The sequence below is a fragment of the Orycteropus afer genome, unplaced genomic scaffold (genome assembly GCF_000298275.1).
Source record: "Orycteropus afer afer isolate SDZICR_OR568_19922 unplaced genomic scaffold, OryAfe1.0 scaffold00252, whole genome shotgun sequence".
Classification (NCBI taxonomy): domain Eukaryota; kingdom Metazoa; phylum Chordata; class Mammalia; order Tubulidentata; family Orycteropodidae; genus Orycteropus; species Orycteropus afer.
In genome coordinates, this window is record NW_006921839.1 from 4,949,404 (window position 1) to 4,958,965 (window position 9,562).

At 40.7% G+C, this 9,562-nt stretch overlaps 1 pseudogene; it reads left to right on the forward strand.

Annotated features, from left to right (window-relative positions):
• The first annotated feature begins 8,221 nt into the window (after window positions 1–8,221).
• Window positions 8,222–9,201, forward strand: LOC103204541 (annotated as a pseudogene).
• The last annotated feature ends 361 nt before the right edge of the window (window positions 9,202–9,562 follow it).

Here is a 9,562-nt window from a genome sequence, read left to right on the forward strand (position 1 = left end):
CTCTTTATGCAGGATCTCCTACATCCCTTCCAAGTGGATGGCAGTGGTAGCTGGGCACCATCTAGTTCTTCTGGTCTCATAGTTATATAGGTTGCAGATCGGATGGTGTACCAGTCGCTAGGACTGATTGTTTCCATTAATTTTGGTTTTCTTCTTTCTTCTTGACGAGGAGAGACCCATTATTGCATCTAGATGGCAGCTTCCTAGTTTTAAGGTCCCAGTCGCTACTCGCCAAAGTAGTAGGTGGAACAATGTTTTATATAGTATGTTATGCCAATTGAGCTTGATGTCCCCTGCGACCATGGTCCCAAGCCCACAGGATCAACTACTCGGTCCCTCTGGGTAGCTGGCTGTGACCAAGTAATGACCACAACCTTGCCCCTTGTCAGCTCCACTATACACTTGGGAATTCTGATCATTCACATGAACTCACAGGCCCATTGTCTGCCAACCCTATATATGATCTTGGACACACTCTCCATTTAGACATACCTAATTGTTTAGCTTGTTCACCCATCTATCCGTCCCCACACCCATGTTTGCCTTCACTGACAACTCAGCACCACATATGCAAAGGGGTTCATACCCGTTGTCTGTACTGCCCATGTAACTCTCTATGTCTTTCTCATCCTCAATGCTGCCATATTGGTCACTCACATTTGGTACATTGCCCTTCTCTTCACCCAAATCAATATTTATCTCTATCTATCTAACAGCATTCCCTCCCCTCCCCTCCCACCCCTGGTACCAACAAAGAAAATGTCCCCCAATATATAAACGTTTCCTTAACTTTCACAATAACGGACTAATACAATATTTGTCCTTTTGTGACTGACTTATTTCGCTCAGCATAATGTCCTCCAAGTTCATCCACGTTATGCGGTGTTTTGCAGATTCTACATTATTCTTTAGCGTTGCATAGTATTCCATTGTGTGAATGTACCAAAGTTTGGTTATCCATTCCTCAGTTGTTGGACATCTAGGTTGTTTCCAAGTTTTGGCTATTGTAAATAGTGCTGCGATGAACATCGGCGTGCATATATCTGTTCTTTTTATGGCTCTCACTTCTTTAGGGTATATACCTAGTAATGGGATGGCTGGGTCAAATGGTATTTGTATTTCCAACTTTTGAAGGAATCGCCATAAGCAGAATCCCTCTTAAAGCAAGAATGGCCAGACTTCATCTCACATATTTTGGCCATGTTGTCAGCAAGGACCATTCCCTGAAGAAAGATATCACGCTTGGTAAAGTAACCAAAAACAAACCAAATTCACTGCCGTCAAGTTTATTCCAACTCATAGTGACCCTACCTCATGTTTCCGAGGCAGTATCTCTACAGAAGTATATTTCCCAGTCTTCCTTCCAAGGAGTGGCTGGTGGGTTTGAACCACCAGCCTTCTGGTTAGCAGTCAAATGCTTTAGGCACTACAGTTCCAGGACATTATTCTCAACAAGACAGATTGACACAGTTGCTGGGATGATGAGTTGAAGCATAGCAAAGACTGTGAGGATGGCTCAGGACTGGGCATTGTTTTGTCCTGTTGAACATAGGGTCACTATGAGTGGGAGCCAATTCAACAGCACCTAACAACAACAACAATCTTTAGGATGCAGGTCAATGGATCCTTCTCCAGAGGAGTCACTAGGTGGGTTGGAACCATCAAACTTGCAATTAATATTCTAGAGCTTAATGGTGTGTCATCAGGGCTCCTTATGCACATATTAAGATGTGCATTTCTAACTAAAGTTTATTTTTTAAGTTTGTTCATCAAATTCTATAATGTACTTAAAACTGTTATCAATAATGTACCAATAATAATCGTAATGGTCACTTAATCCAAATGAAAGAAAATGAACACTTAGGACTTATGGTCACAGATCTTGTAAAAAAAATTAATTTATATACATATTATTATTGCTGAAAGGTATAAAGTGTGATCAATAAAAGACCTTCAAGCATAAAAATATATTATGTTAGGATAAAAATTTGTGGGAGAAATGGAATGGAAATATGAGTTCATGGAGAACATGGAATAACGTAAAATCTCTGGTTGTTAAAGAAGAGCTTATTCATATATTTACTTAAATTGATGGAGGTGAACATAAAGCCACTATAGTATTTTAAATATACTGGATTGATACAATGAAAAGAATGTTCTTACAATTTTCGTATCAAACATCAATAATGAAAGTATGCTGGAAATCACATTTTTTACAACTATTTTAACTTGTGATGAAAATTTTCACTGTCAGCTTAAAAATGGTCATGAGGGTTTAGTTTTTTTTAAAAAAAATAGTTACAGGACATGCAAGCAACCTCTTGAGGGAGATATTTTATTAACATTTTACAACTAGAACAGTAAAACCAAAAACCAAACTCACTGGCATCGAGTTGAGTCTCATAGGGACCCCTCCTTGAGTTTCCGAGGCAGTGTCTTTAAAGAAGTAAATTGCCCAATCTTCCTTCAGAGGAGTGGCTAGAGGGTTTGAACCACCAGTCTTTTAGTTAGGGGTCAAATGCCTTAGGCACTATGCCACTGATTAGTTATGTTTCTGCCATCACAGTAGCAAGTGATGAAACTGGGAAGGTTGTATTGATTCTAAACCTCTAATTTTCCCTCATGCATGTTCACTTCCCCAGCTCATTCTCACTCTATCCCATTTCATATCCAGATCATTCTTCCAAATATTGGCTGGATGACCACTAATGGCCCCAGGACCACCACAGCTGCTTGGTTGCAGAGTCTTAGAGGCAGTAGCTATGAGCACCTTCCACTGTCCACATTGGCAGCTGAATATACTTGGCCTCATGATTTCTCTGCAAGCTCTAACTTGTCTACCTGCCACAGAGTGTCAGGCCACCTGGTTAATGCTTCTTTCTCTGATCCTCCAAATTTCCTTCCTGTACCCTCACTTCTCCAACTTCTTCCAAAATTGTGCAAAGTCTGATTCTTATAATAAATCTCTTATTCCCATAACATGCATGATAGCTCTGCTTCCTGACATATTCAATTCTTTGTACCTAAGACTTGGTTCTCTAATCTGAATAGATTTAAAGACATTAATGGTCTTGTTGCTAGTGGCAAATGGGACAATGGCAGTCAATGGCAGACAGTAGAAAGGCAAATACTTAAAATATCACCTTAGTATCTGGAGTCAATTAACAGTAGAAAGATTTGTGTGTTCAAATAGTTGCTGCCATGAACAATTTAGTAGAAATGAGAGTAAAATCATCTTGGAGTAGTTCATCTGTTTCTAAATGTATTACAAAATTTGAAGAAAAAAAATAATGAGGTTAAGATTTTAACTTCCCAGCTCAAGGTCTTGGTAAGGAATGATAAAACTTCTATTGTTGTTGTTGTTATATGCCATCGAGTTGGACCCGATTCATAAAGACCCCTCCTTGGGTTTCCGAGGCAGTATCACTACAGAAGTAGATTGTTCAACCTTCCTTCAGAGGAGTGGCTGTTGGGTTTGAACTGCCAGCCTTCAGTGTCTTAGGCCTGAGGTTCTTTATCTCCTATAGCCAGAGAATAGAGATCTCTGAAAAACCAAATCTGAAATCTAATCATGTGGATACCTGAATTGCAATGCAATTTAAACTTACTACTTCTCAGAATTTTTTAGAGCATTAATTGGAAAAGAGTGAGGTCCTAAAAATAAGGAAGAAAAGACATGAGCATATTCTGAGAAAGCAGATGACTTTGAACCCCCAAATTCTGAGCAGCTTTCTTTGACAAGCAAATCAACATGTGCCCTCCATGAAGAGATTAATCTCCTTTTGTCTGGAGTAATTATTATAGATCACAGCCTTTCAGGGCAGTACTGGTCCTCTTCAGTAACTACCTCCATCACCTCTCATTGTTGTTTGTTTTATAAACATTGTTAAGGATGGTTCCAGGGAGTCAGCTACAAAATGTGACCCATGAGTGAGTGCTACACACACCAAAATAACTGAAATATTTTGCTAAATTGTAATTGACAGAAGCTTGATGAACATGTATAAGATTGGATCTTAAAAGTGTTGGATTTATTTAAAGAAATATAAGGTTGAATGGACATAATTTATTCACATAGGTGCGCTAAGCAGAGATTAGGGATTTGATGTGCTAGTTTGAGCAGAAGGACAAGACTCTAACTGGTTAATTGGTTAGTTTTCTGAAACCTAGGCCTGAAAGTGATTTACACTGAATGAATTTAGATACCAGAACTTCCTCAGTATAATGATAGGGATTTGCATGTCACACTTTTCTTAAAAGGCCAAATGGTAATTGTTTTCAGCTGTGGGCATACAGTCTGTGTCACAACTCAACTCTGCGATTTTACCCTAAAAGCAACCCTGGAAAATAAGTAACTATGCGAATGGATATATCTATGTCCCAATAAAACTATTTACAATATGGGCAGCCAATTTGTGGGCTGTATGGTTTGCTGAGTTTTACTAGGGAGAAATATCTAAAGATTTAAGGAATTTGGAATGCTGCAATTGATTTATCAGATAAGTCCTTTTCACCTCTCCTCCTAACCTAGTCTCCTGGGACAGTCCATTCGACACTCCTTGCACTGAGTCTTTGAGAAATATGTTCATGAGGGAGCACAGTATCTCTGAGGAGTTCTGTAGTGGTTATATCTGCAGGCCAGGACTGGCAATGGGAAATACTACCCATACTTATTCAACTTGCATGCTGAGCAAATAATCCAAGAAGCTGGATTATATGAAGAAGAATGTGGCATAACAATTGGAGGAAGACTCATTAACAACCTGAGATACACAGATGACACAACTTTGCTTGCTGAAAGTAAGAATGACTTTAAGCACTTACTGATGAAGATTAAAAACTACAGACTGCAGTATGGATTATGCCTCAACATAAAGAAAACAAAAATCCTTACAACTGGTCCAATAAACAGCTTCAGGATGGATGGAGAAAAGATTGAAGTTGTCAAGGATTTCATATTACTTGGTTCTACAATCAACACCAGTAGCAGTCTCAGTCAAGACATCAGATGACATATTGCATTGGGCAAATCTGCTGCAAAAGAGCTCTTCCAGGTGATGAAGAGCAAAGATGTCTCCTTGAAGACTAAGGTGTGCCTAACTCAAGCCATGGTATGCTCAATCACCTCTTATGCATATGAGACCTGGACAATGAATAAGGAAGACCAAAGAAGAGTTGATGCTTTTGAGTGCAGTGTTGGAGAAGAATGCTAAGAGTACCATGGTATGCTAAAAGGACTAACAAATCTATCCTGAAAGAAGTGCAGCTGGAATGTTCCTTGGAAGCGAGAATGGCCAGACTTCGTCTCGGCTACTTTGGTCAAGTTGTCAGAAGGAACCATTCCCTGGAGAAGGATATCATGCTTGGTAAAGTGGAGGGTCAACAAAGAAGGGGAAGGCCCTCAACAAGGTGGATAGACACAGTAGCTGCAACAACGGGCTCAGGTATAGCAAGGATTGTGAGACTGGCACAGGTCTGGGCAGTGTTTCATTCTGCTGTGCATAGGGTTGCTATGAGTCAGAGCTGACTCAATGGCACCTAACAACAACAATAACATTCAAGTTCTAAAGGAAAAGAGAAAGGAGAGAAAGGTAGAAACATAGGAAAAGGAATGACCGCTAATCTAAAATACTATACCTTCTATCTCTGCTGACTCTTTATCCTCCCACCAAGCTTGTGCATTTCATGGAACTCATTCTCTCTTCTCTCACAGGCCTATCCCTTGGTCCATCAAGACAATGATAAATCCTTACAGCAAATACATTTGAAGCTGTCAAGATGAGGTCTCTACTAGATAAAATTAAAACATTTTCTTAATAAAATAGATATAACCTAATGAGACTTAACAGAGACTGTTGTATTTATTCTTATTTTCTTGACATGTGACTCCTGGAATGTCTGCAAATCTTAGAATGAAGATCATTTCTTTAGGGAAAAAATCTTTTTAAATACAATCATTCCTGCTATTTATTCTTTTCATTTCTCAGAAATAACCAAAAATTTTACCCTTTGCCCCTTCTAAGTTATTTCTGTATCCATAATGTTTTAATTAATGCATCTGTATTATGTGAATTCAGATCCAAGATCTAGAAATAATCTTTTAAGCAAAAAGGTGCACAGCAAGGCAAACCGATACAGAAAGAGTCTGCATTGTATATACTAAGGCACTCAATGGAAAAGTACCATTAATATTCAGGTGAATGTTAGACTCCATCTGCTTATATTATGTAGCTATGGAACTTGGGCAAGCTCATGGAAATATCATATGATAAAATATAGTTGAAAATATTAAGCTCTGTGACCAGCCCATAATGAAAATTCAGTAAATATTAATTTCATTTTATTTCAGAATGGCAATTTTCTCATTCTTTCTTATTTAGCAGATATTTATTGAAAACCTACTAAGTGCCACATACTCTGCCAAGTGTGTGTACAATGGTGAAAACAGACACAGTGCCTGTTCTCAAACTCCAGGATATGTCTTTGAAGTGCAGTAATAGTATTCACCTCCCTGGATTGTAGAAGCACCACATGAGATATTTTTTAAAATGTCCATAAACTCAAAATAACTATGCTAATTCATTTCCAGACTTCTAACTACAAAATTACATTCCTGTGTGGTAGTAACAGTTAACTTGGATGCTAACCAAAAGGTTGGAGGCTCAAGCCTACCCAGAGATGCCTTGGAATAAAGGACTGCCAATCTACTTCTAAAAATCCATCATTAAAAACTCTATGGAGCATAATTTTACTCTGGCACACACAGAGTTCTCATAAGTTGAAATGAGGTCAATGGCCACTGGTAGCTGGTAAGTACAAAATAATAATATTTGGATTCCTGATTAAGAGATGCATCACAAGAGTAGAAAGATAGAATTCCAGTCTACTCTTTATGTAGGGATTAGAATGCACCTTAAAACATTGTATTATATTTGTCTTCCTTGGGGATTCTATGAATGCTGAAGGACTAAGAATTCCACTAAGATTCAAAATGAGAGATTTGATAAAGAAAAGATGAGCACCTCTTTGCTGGGATAAAGAGCCATGGAAAAAGGGAAAAGAATTCTGAGCACCTGAACACCCAATGGTAGGAGGAGGAAATTCTCAAAAACCTGAACTAGCTCTTGGGTATTTCTAGACCCAAGAATCTAGCCTATAAAAGAGAAAGGAGGATAAGTGAAGGAAAGATATAATATGTCTATAAATGGGAATCTCTGAGGTGGCTAGAAATGCAGAAGGGACACATGTTGATATTTGTCAGTCCACACACACTCTGATTGAGCAGTCACTGTTGTTAGAGCATCTTAAGGAGGAGAGAGTAAACAAGCACTCTCTCCTAATATCCCTAACTCTAGTTGGATTCCTGAAAGAGAAAATGAGTGTTCTGGTTACCTAGTGCCACTCTGATAGAAAATATACCACTGTGATGGCTTAAACAAACAGGAGTTTATTCTCTTACAGTTTGGGAGGCTAGAAGTCAGAGTTCAAAGTGCCAAACTCTAGGGGCTGGATGAAAACCCTCAACCTTGGGCTTCAGCTCTGCCTCCTGCTCCTGGCCCACTGGAGCTAGAGGCTTTTCTTCACACAGACAGCTTTTGGCTGCTGAGACTGACAAGCCCAAGGTTGACAAGTAAAAGGCACAGGTCTGACGTTACCAAACCACATGGCAGGCCATTAATTCAAGTCCATTGAAAGTCCCAAGATTGGCAGAGCATGGCAGGCTGCTGAGCAATGACACAGCTACACGCAGGATTCAATTGTGCCGTAAGCTAGAGACCATTCCCAAAGCTGCTTCTTATGTACAGGAAGCAGACCACATACCCAAAGCAGCTACTCAGCTGTTTGTGGTAGATCCCACCATGGAGTTAATTGCCAGTCTCACCATGGGGAATAACTACCACCAGCTGCCCGGCCACTCAACCAGGCCCAGCCAAGTTGACACACAAACATAACCACCACAATGAGTCGTATCTCTTCTTTTTAAAATTTACGATAACAGTGGTGGTAGTGGTGATGACAATATTTTGAAAATACTGCATGTTCATTGTTCAGATGAAATGTTTTGATAATTACTTGGGATGGAAGACCCTGATAGCTTGTTCCAATAGAAGATGCCAGTTGAAATGATTGCTAAAGAAGAAAATTCTGGGCTCTCTGCTCCTCCCCATTCAACAGACAGACGCACCCTCTTGTGCAGTCCCAGCTGCTTCCGTGAGACATGATGGTGAAGGTCAGAGTAAACGGATTTGACTGTATTGGGCGCCTGGTCACCAGGGCTGCTTTTAACTCTGGCAAAGTAGATGTTGTTGCCATCAATGACCCCTTCATTGACCTCAACTACATGGTCTACACGTTCCAGTATGATTCCACCCATGGCAAGTTCCATGGTACCGTTAAGGCTGAGAATGGGAAGCTTGTCATCAATGAGAAGCATATCACGATCTTCCAGGAGTGAGATCCCACCAGCATCAAGTGGGGTGATGTTGGTGCTGAATATGTTGTAGAGTCTACCAGCATTTTCACAATCATGGAGAAGGCTGGGGCTCACTTGAAGGGTGGTGCCAAAAGGGTAATCATCTCTGCCCCTTCTGCCAATGCCCCCATGTTTGTGATGGGTGTGAACCATGAGAAGTATAACAACTCCCTCAAGATTGTCAGCAATGCCTCCTGTACCACCAACTGCTTGGCCCCCTGGCCAAGGTCATCCATGACAACTTTGGCATTGTGAAAGGACTCATGACCGGGGTCCATGCCATAACTGCCACCCAGAAGACTGTGGATGGCCCCTCTGGGAATCTGTGGTGTGATGGCCATGGGACTGCCCAGAACATCATCCCTGCATCTACTGGTGCTGCCAAGGCTATGGACCAGGTCATCCCTGAGCTGAATGGGAAGCTCACTGGCATGGCCTTCTGTGTTCCCACCCCCAATGTGTCCGTTGTGGACCTGACCTGCCATTTGGAGAAAACCGCCAAATATGATGACATCAAGAAGGGTCCCCTAGAGGGCATCCTGGGCTACACTGAAGACCAGGTTGTCTCCTGTGACTTTAACAGTGACACCCACTCTTCCACCTTTGATGCTGGGGCTGGCATTGCCCTGAACGACCACTTTGTTAAACTCATTTCCTGGTATGATAATGAATTTGGCTATAGCAACAGGGTGGTGGACCTTATGGTCCACATGGCCTCCAAGGAATAAGAGCCTCCTGGACCACCAGCCCCAGCACTAGCACTAGAGGAAGAGAGAAACCCTTGGCTGCTGGGGAGTCCTTACCCCAACTCTATCCCTGACACACTGAGAATCTCCCATATGCTATAGTTTCCATCCAGACCCCCTAAAGAAGGGGAGGGGCTTAGAGAGCCCAACCTTGTCATGTACCATCAATAAAGAACACTGTACCTAAAAAAAAAAAAAAGAAAGAAAGAAAGAAAAGAAAATTCTGGAGGGAGAGAGATACCTGAGGGGCTAATCTCTAGCAGATTGAAAACCAAAAAAAAAAAAAAAAACTCCTATGGGAATGTGGCCCAAGAGGACTGCAGGAACAGAAAGCTTTTTTTTT